This window comes from Musca vetustissima, unplaced genomic scaffold (assembly GCF_032173495.1).
Source record: "Musca vetustissima isolate MV318-11 ecotype Yass unplaced genomic scaffold, APGP_CSIRO_Mvet_v1 utg17591, whole genome shotgun sequence".
Lineage (NCBI taxonomy): Eukaryota > Metazoa > Arthropoda > Insecta > Diptera > Muscidae > Musca > Musca vetustissima.
The window spans coordinates 11374-21089 of NW_026884790.1; the positions used below are offsets into that span (position 1 = coordinate 11374).

The 9716-nt window shown below is 34.5% G+C and overlaps 1 long non-coding RNA gene across 1 annotated transcript; it reads right to left on the reverse strand.

Annotated features, from left to right (window-relative positions):
• Positions 1-8437: 8437 nt before the first annotated feature.
• On the reverse strand, positions 8438-9002 carry LOC133331781 (uncharacterized). The gene is made up of 2 exons (XR_009754398.1): positions 8848-9002; positions 8438-8811 (listed from the first exon to the last, which is right to left on the reverse strand). It is a non-coding gene; the product is annotated as an uncharacterized LOC133331781 (long non-coding RNA).
• Positions 9003-9716: the final 714 nt, after the last annotated feature.

Sequence of the window (9716 nt, forward strand, 5' to 3'; positions counted from 1 at the left end):
ATAAAATAAATGTAATTAAAAATAAAATTCAAAAAATTAATTTTCACCTCCACTTGTGCACATTTTCCTATCGAAATGGTAGTAATTTAGCATTCCGGTTTCAATGACAAATTCTCTATGAGATAGGGTTCCATGAAGGCACCAATAAATTGGTGTATTGCTGGTCTCATAAAAAATGAAAACTTCTATACAAAAATTACCACACATTTGCCCTATTTATTAGAACTTTTTTTAATAACATCCGGCAACATTCTTATCGAAACTGTTTTACATTCTTAGTGCTGCCGTGCGTATGCATATTGACGTGCTTCATACGCCGTATTGTACCGTCATTTTGTGATTATTTGCATATATAAAAAATTAACCCATCAATTTTCGTTATTTTAAGTGGTTTTATCGCCGAAGTAAATATTTTTTTCGAATTTTTTTTAACATCTTAGTGCCGTCCGATGTGCTTTATACTCCATATTGTATCAGAATTTTTGCTTCAGCGTATATAAAGATATGTACATTCCATCTATTTTCAGTGAAAAAAGGTCCGAATTTAATTTTTTTGGATTTTTGAATTTCGAGCCTCAAAATCGATGATTTGCACCATATGTATGTATTTGTTTCAGCAAAATTTTACCACGTAGAGGAATTAACAGAAGTAGAGGACCAATTTTATTTTTCTTATCCTGAAAACAAAATTAATGTTCCAAATTACAGAGACTAAGGTTGAAAAACTGAGGTTGGAAAATAAAACGGGACATTTAAACGGGAAATATTTTGAAACACTAACCTATATTGAATCATTTTTGAAAACAGTAAATCAGATATACCGAATTATAGCTACTTCGATGTGAAAAATTGAATTAAAAAGTCAATAAAACCGGACGTTTTTGTGGGGAGATATATCAAAAATATCACCTACATAACAAAAATGTGTTTTACCAGCCAATAAGAGCCTCAATAATATAGCGACCGGCCAATCTTTATGTAGAGGCTATATCTAAACTTGGACCTATATAGATCATTATCATTTTCTATATATATATACAGTGGTGGTCACGGAATTAAAACATTTACTGTGGTAAACATTTTTTGATCAGCCCTCGATTCGTTTGAAGTATTTTTGAAATTTTTTTAATTCAGAACACTTTGATATACTGCACTTAAGAGATTTAGTGTGACAATGGAAAATTATTGCATGCAATTTTTCCATAAATAACGGTTTTTATGAAAATACGTCGACTTTGAAGTGGCCATATAATTAAAACATTGTGTGATTTTTTACTTTACTACATTTTTTGAAAATATTTTTAAAATAGCTCTTTAATTTAGTTAAAATACTTAAACTAAGCACCGATAAAATCATTTACTGATAAAATTTTTTGAAAAAAATTGTAAAATCTATCAAAATTGCCAATAATTTGTACAGTACACCTTACATTCAGAAAATAACCCTTATTATAGAAAATAAATGTCCGAATGCACCAGAAATTGCTAGAATTAGTAGAAAACAATAAATTATTCTCAAAATAAATAAATATTTGAAATAAAAACTGAAAAAATAGGAATTAACCTAAAAGAACGACTCAATTTCGATAGCCTTTATTGAAGAAGGCCAGAATATGTTTGCAGTATGTGAGGAAATATCGATTGATATTGGCATTTATTATACCAAATCGATTGTTCGAGTAGTACAGAATATATTTTATCAAAAAATATATCAGTCACACCAGAACGAACAGAGATCAACACCTATGTTGACGAGAAAACGTTTCTGGTACACAGCAGCATGTTTGATGGTTAACTGTTAACCCTTAAAATCTATTGAACATGACAATATTTTTCCAAAATAATATTTTTTGAATAGAATAATGCCCATTTAGTCTATTTTAGCCTAAAGGAAAGAAAAAAATTACAATTTGACAAATATTTAAAGTCTTGTGTTGAGCATCAAAAATGCTTCTGTGTGGCAGAAACTTTTACTCGTCAACATAGGCGTTGATCTCTGTTCTTTCTGTTGTGACTTGTATATTTTTTGATAAAATATATTCTGTACTATTCGAACAATCGATTTGGTATAATAAATGCCAATATCAATCGATATTTCCTCACATACTGCAAAAATATTCCTGCGTTCTTCAATAAAGGCTATCGAAATTGAATTGTTCCTTAAGGTTAATTCCTATTTTTTCAGTTTTTATTTCAAATATTTATTTATTTTGAGAATAATTTATTGTTTTCTACTAATTCTAGCAATTTCTGGTGCATTCGGACCTTTATTTTCTATAATAACGGTTATTTTCTGAATGTAAGGTGTACTGTACAAATTATTGGCAATTTTGATAGATTTTACAATTTTTTTCAAAAAATTTTATCAGTAAATGATTTTATCGGTGCTTAGTTTACGTATTTTAACTAAATTAAAGAGCTATTTTAAAAATATTTTCAAAAAATGTAGTAAAGTAAAAAATCACACAATGTTTTAATTATATGCCCACTTCAAAGTCGACGTATTTTCATAAAAACCGTTATTTATGGAAAAATTGCATGCAATAATTTTCCATTGTCACACTAAATCTCTTAAGTGCTGTATATCAAAGTGTTCTGAATTAAAAAAATTTCAAAAATACTTCAAACGAATCGAGGGCTGATCAAAAAATGTTTACCACAGTAAATGTTTTAATTCCGTGACCACCACTGTATATATATATATGCCAACCTTTAAGAACCCCTTAATAAGAAATTACATTCACGGTGGATTTAAACCTTCAAAATACCGAAAATGGGTCAGTTTTCTTATGTCGGAACTACACCAAAACGTGATTATTTTTGATAGCAAGATTCGACACCCCATGAATTTTGTGACGTTATTTTCTACCAAAGTGTGCCAATATGGGTCATTTGTTGTATACAAGTGAAAAACCAAAATAGAGTTTAAAATACCGAATATTGGGAGTCAACCGAAAACATGGTCCCAATATTGAAAATTTTTTGTAAAAAGATACTCTAACCAGGAATAACCAGAAATACCAAATGATGGATACTACCTAGATTTTCTGCTCAATGAGAATCCAAAATAAAAAATACAGTCAATTTGGTTGAAACACGTGCCCAAATTCGTCAAAATATCGAAATTTGGTATGTAGCGTTATATTGGGAGGCTATCGCAAAAAAGTGGACCAGTATTGATAATTTTTAATAGGATTTTCTAACCAATGAGGACTAGAAATCTAAATTTTACAACCGGTTTGGTTCAAAAACGTACCCAAAAACTTCAATGTACCAAATATTGATGGGGGGTACTTGACCGGAAACTTGGACCAATATTAATAATTTTTAGTACGAAGATTTTCTAACCAGTGAGGATCTCTAATATTACCGTTTAATCAATTTTTTTTGAAAAACGTACCCAAAAGCTTCAAAAAATCGAATAGTGAGGGGTATCGTTATACGGGAGCTACACAGAAACATTATCCCAATATTGATATTTTTAGTAGGAAGATTTTCTAACCAGTGAGAACCAGAAATACCAAATTATGGTCTGTTAGGTTGAAAAATGTGCCCAAAAGCTTTAAAATATCGAATGGGTACCGTTATACAGTGGGCTTATATAGATACGTTTTGGTAGATAGATTCCAAAATAATGAGAATCCAAAAGAAACCAGTAAGAAAAGCAGTAAAGTCGTACTGGACCGAGTATATAATAACCTATTTTCACGGACGAAATATATATAGAAGCTATATCTAAATCTGGATCGATTTTCACGAAACTTATCGCACATCATTCTACGCTATACCAAATTTCGTGCAAATCGAAATATATATAGGGACTTTAGTGTAGCATTTCCATAAAATGGGATGCAAATATATGTGAGAGCTATATCTAAATCTGGACCGTTTTCACGAAGCTTATCGCACATCATTCTACGCTATGCCAAATTTCGTGCAAATCGAAAGATGTATAGGGACTTTAGTGTAGCATTTCCATAAAATGGGATGATAATATATATGAGAGCTATATCTAAATCTGAACCGATTTCCACAAAACTTAGCAGACATCATTTTAGACCTAATTCAGTACGCTGTGCCGAATTTCGTGCAAATTGAAAGATATATAGGGACTTTGGTGCACCATTTACTTTAATTCGGATGAAAATATATATCGGAGCTATAACTAATTCTTAACCGATTTTCGCGAAACTTAGCAGACATCATTCTAGACTCAATTTGTTTGGCCCAAGGACGAACCCTATTGAAATTGGGGAAAATCGGTTCAGATTTACATATAGCTGCCATATATATTTTCGTCCGATTTTACATAAATGGTGCAAAAATGTCCCTATGTATCATTCGATTTGCACGAAAATTTGGCACATCGTACTGAATTAAGTCTAGAATGATGTGTGCTAAGTTTCGTGAAAATCGGTCCAGATTTAGATATAGCTCCCATATATAGGGAAATTTTTGCACCATTTACGTAAAATCGGACGAAAATATATATGGCAGCTATATGTAAATCTGAACCGATTTCCCCCAATTTCAATAGCGTTCGTTCTTGGGCCAAACAAATGATCTGTACCAAATTTTATCCAAATGTCCGACTGAGAAAGTGATTCTATGCATATTCTCAAAAGGAACCATTTCTCTATCACGTTTCCTTTTGCCTGTTACAAACATATGCACAAAGACATAATACCCTGTACCACAGTGTGGTGAAGGGTATAAAAACTGTTGTCAATTTGGTTGAAAGTCTATGGTTGGTATATTGGGGGCTATTCTAAAAAGTTCCAAAATATCAAATATTCGAGGGTACTGTTATACAGGGGTTACATTAAAACATGGGCCAATATAGATACTTTTTGTTATTGAGATTTTCTGTTCAATGATAATCGGTAACTTGATACCAGTTCTGTTCGAAAAACGTAACCAAAAGCTTCAGAGTACCGAATATTGGGCTACAGTTATATTTGGAGCTGCCCAGAATCTTGGTCCCCAAAATGGATCATTTTCGGTAGGGAGATTTTTTGTTCAATAAGAATTTTTAATATTAAATTTAAAGCAATTTTGTTAAAAAATAAGTGCACAAAAACTTCAAAATATGGAATATTGAGGGCTACCATTACATAGAGGATATCTCGAAACAGGGCCCATATTTATGATTTTTAGAAGGATCAGGTTCTAACGAGTGAGAATCCGAAATGCTTAATTATAGTTGATTCAAAATGCCGTTAACTGGGGACACCGTTATATGGGGGCTACTAGGGATAATAATTGAAAGGCACTTAGGTTTAAAAATACGGCTCAAACTTTTGAAATAACGAAAATGGGTGCTACTTTTAAGTTGGAGCTATGTCTAAACATGGTCCTAGCTATATATTAAAAATGCGATGCAATGTGTTTTTATTCATCACGGATCTGAAAATCCAAAGAATAGTCACTTTGGTTTGAACATGTGGCCAAAAGCCTTTGAAATACCTAAAATGGCTCGGTACCGCCATAAAGGGGCTATATCAAAAAGTGCACAGATATAACCTAGTTTCAATATTAAAAATTCCTTTTCTTTGTCCTCCTTACTATCTTCGCAGTATGAATGCAAAGAAACAAAGATCTCCCTCCGATTGTAAGGAGTTGAACATCATTTAACCTGACCAAGAATTTAATTCAAACGAATATTTTGAGGCTTTGGGTACTGACAAAGCCTCAAAATAACACACGCCACATAGGCTTACCAAATAATACAATATTTTCCAATAAGAATAAAATAACTTGAAAATTCGATGGATTTGGCCACAAAATAATTTAAAGTTTTTGTTGTACTCATACAATAGGCCAACTTATCTTGTCGTTGCAACAACAAGAACAATAAACAATGTATTTTATATTTATTTTGCAGTAAATCCAAATCCAACTCCACCTCCTTGTCGAACTTCCTATTCTATTTTATAAAAATATATACACCACAAAACAAACTCCAATCAGAAATGCCATTGAATCGGAAGGTTAATTGATAGTTGACCAGACATGGCAAATATCCGGATATTAAATTTTCAATTTAACAGCTGCAGCAATGCTGCGACATTTTATCAGGACGAACGAATCGTAACGAATCCAATCGAATAACAACGGCAACAACAACAACTACTACAACTACAGAAAAAAACCGAAATTGAATATCAACGGCACAGCAAATAACCAAGCGATTATCGTTCCGTTCGATGAGGGAAGAGTGGCAGTGTGTGTGTGTGGTTTTATGTGTGTGGGTTAGCAAGTGCAAACACTGGGGCGACGCGTCTCATTTCTAGTAACCTTTATAAGCTTCACATACCCGGTAATAATAATAGTGATGATGATGATGCTGAAGGGATTGCAGGGTCAGGCGATATTGGGGAAAATGAAAAGTCACAACTAAAGGTCCCCTAGTTGTTTGGTCGGTTTTTTTGCGGTTTTTAGGCATTGAAGGGCTTATAAGCGCGTCACATTTGCCATGTCATTGTACTTGCAATGTGATGATATGCTTTTAAACTATTACACGATTTGGCGATGGTAATACATGTGCCACTATTTGTATGGGTGTGTCTGTGTATGTGTGCGAACCTAGAAGGGTGGGTGGTGGCTTATAAGCTAAACTTTGATTTTGTGTTTGGCAGTAACAACAATGATATTGTTACCGCTCTTATAGCTAGTTAACCATCGAACCATGTCATGATGTTGCTAAATATGAAGGTAATGATCCAGGGGATCGAAGGCGGAATGCATGCATGCCACTGCAGGCATGAATAGGTGAATTGGTTAGGTATCAAATCGGTGTGTGTGAGATGGTATTGGTGCGTCAGATTTAATGCCAGACTAGTGTGTTTTTGTCATCACCCGCTTCCATGTAATTTTTTCCCTTATATTGTAAACTAGTTGTCGTCCGTAGATAGGTGTGTGTGTGCATGCATGAGTATGCCTGGGTCTTACCGAGACAAATCGCTGAACAATAGAATGTGTGCTAGTGTGTATAACGATGCCTTGGCTTTATTTGTAACATTGCATGCCCGTTTTGCCATGGCTGGGATAGTCGCCACATTATTATGTCAGTGAGTAGTAGATGTGTGTGTGTGAGTGTGTGTGTGAGTGTGTGTGTGCGTATACAATATATTTACAAAACGCATTTGGGTTACAATGTTTACACAAATATTTACGGATAATCTGTTGATTTCAAAGCTAAGGGATTATTATGCAATTTTTCATCGTTTCTTGTGTGTGTCTCTATGAATAGGGATAATGTGTGGGTGTGTGTGTGCGCGATTGTGTGTTTGAGGTTGTGTGCAAGTACACTCTCCTTTGTGTGTGTGTGCGTCGGAATATCATTTTGCGTTCATTGTATTACGACCACTTGTTTGTTTGTTGTTGCCATTTATTTTACTTTTTTCGGTTTTCGGTCTTTTTTCCTTCGTTTCGGAATTTCGTTGATAATAATGATGCGGATGATACTCATCGTCGTTGCCGTCATCGTCATCGTTTGTTGTTGTCCTTATCATCATTGTAACAAGGACAAGATACAGCCAACGATGCCATCGACAATAAACATTGAGTGGTTTATATATTTTTTAGTTTGTTTGTTTCTTAAGGAAGACAAAAAAGGCAAACTTCAAGATGAGATGAGGCGAATTATAATTGTGGCTTATAAAATAGCAATATTTGGTACCGATTTTTTGTTCGGGGAAAATGCTGATGTTGAGTGAAATTAGTTACAGTAGATTCAAAATATATTAGAAAACTCAGAACCAGATCGGTACAAGTAGTAAACATCGATGACTATGTACGTAAAAGTGCTCAAATCCTATCTGATCTGTTGGACCGGGTCGAAAGTACAGGTTGTACGATTGGAATATGCCACCAGTGTTTTTAACCATTTGACAATTATTCACCTCATGATAGATAATTTATTAAATTTGTCATTTCGTTTGTAACTCCTCAAATATTTCTTCGGAGACTCCACAAATTTAATAGATGTACAGGGTGTGATAAAAATCTGCAACCAAGTCAAACGCCATAATTTTTACATTTTTTTTTCAATTTTATTCAATGAAAGCTAAAAATGTCGGAAATATCATCACATTTTAGAATAAATTTAGATTTGTTCGAATTGGTCACCTTTGACACGAATCATGCAACAAAGTCAAAGGTCATATTTTTAATTTTTTTAAATTTTATGGAATGAAAGCTAAAAATTTCGGAAATATCATCAAATTTTAGAATAACTTTAGACCTTCAAACGGCCAATGGCATATGCTGCCCGAATGTTGCTCTGCGGTATTTTGGCTCATTCCCGGCGAAGCGCTTGCTTGAGGTGATCGAAACTTTGGCAGTTTTTAGTGCCAACCTTGCCCTCTCAATAGTCCAACGGATTGGTATCCGGATATATTGGTGGCCATTGTACACTGGAAATGAAGCTAGGAACCTCATTTTGTAACCGTTCTTGGGTGGCGCGTACTGAGTGCGATGGTGCTGAGTCTTGTTGGAATGTCCAAGGTCTGCGGCCAAAATGTTTGCGTGCCCAAGGCTTTAATACACCCTCCAGAATATTTTCGCAATAATATTCGAAATTTATTCTGATGCCATGGTCGATTAATACGGGCGGAGAGCGACCATAGTCTTTCTCCATGACCGGCGCTTGAATTCTTGTGGCCAACCGAAGGTGCACATTTTCAGCTGATCTCTTTAGCAAGTAAACACGATCATTTTGTTTGTTTATAAACTGCTGGACAACGAATGTTTTCTCATCGGAATAAACCAAATTCGGCAGTTCATTACATGCGGCCAAGCGAAGCAACTCTTTAGCTCTTTTTTTGGAATTTCAATGGCTTTAACCCGAGCTCATTTTTCAATATTTGCCGAATGGAATATTGCGATATGTTCAGCTCACAAGCCATTTTTTGGCCACTGCAAAGCGGGTTTCGGTCAAGTCGCTTCTTTATATTTTGAACCATCTCCGCTGATGTTGCTGTTTTCTTCCGTCGACTTCCTCGATGATACGAGACACAAAGGATTTGTTCACATTTAAATGCTGGTGTGCTCTAACGATTGTCACTTGTAGTTTTCCAGGCAAATATAAAGATCACGCTTGAATTCCATCACGAATAACTTTTCTTCTGGAACATTCCCACCAAAATGCTTTTGTACGCTTGTAAACAATATAATTAGCTGTCACTGGAAAAAATGACAGCAGTCTGAATTTAGTTGCAGTTTTTTCATTTCACCCTGTACGTCCATATTTCGATAGAACACCCATATAAAGGTCCTGTCATTTTCGAAGTTGAAATAAATTGGAATTTTGTGTTCTTAGTGGGTGGTAAACACCTTTGTAGAAAATTGCCGATATGGGTTAATGTTTTGACATAGCTTCCATCCGAAAGTTCCACTCCATTGAGCGGAATCTATCACATTTACGGTATCTTTGTGTTCTCGATAGCCTGGCAAATTCTATCTTTAAAGTTTTGAATCGATACTGGGACAGACCTTATCATTAACATGGCCTTTCAGATGGAAGGTGTTAAATCACAGGATTTATTTTGCCTCTTCGAAGAAATGTTGCCTCTTACAGGAATGTTTCCCAATAAAATATCAATGATTTCGATTCCTAACACTGTTTTATTAAGACCAAAAATAAACGTTGTCCACAAATAACTAAACACCTCTCGTTAACGCAGTCCAATCACCGTCCATCCGACCTCATTTTC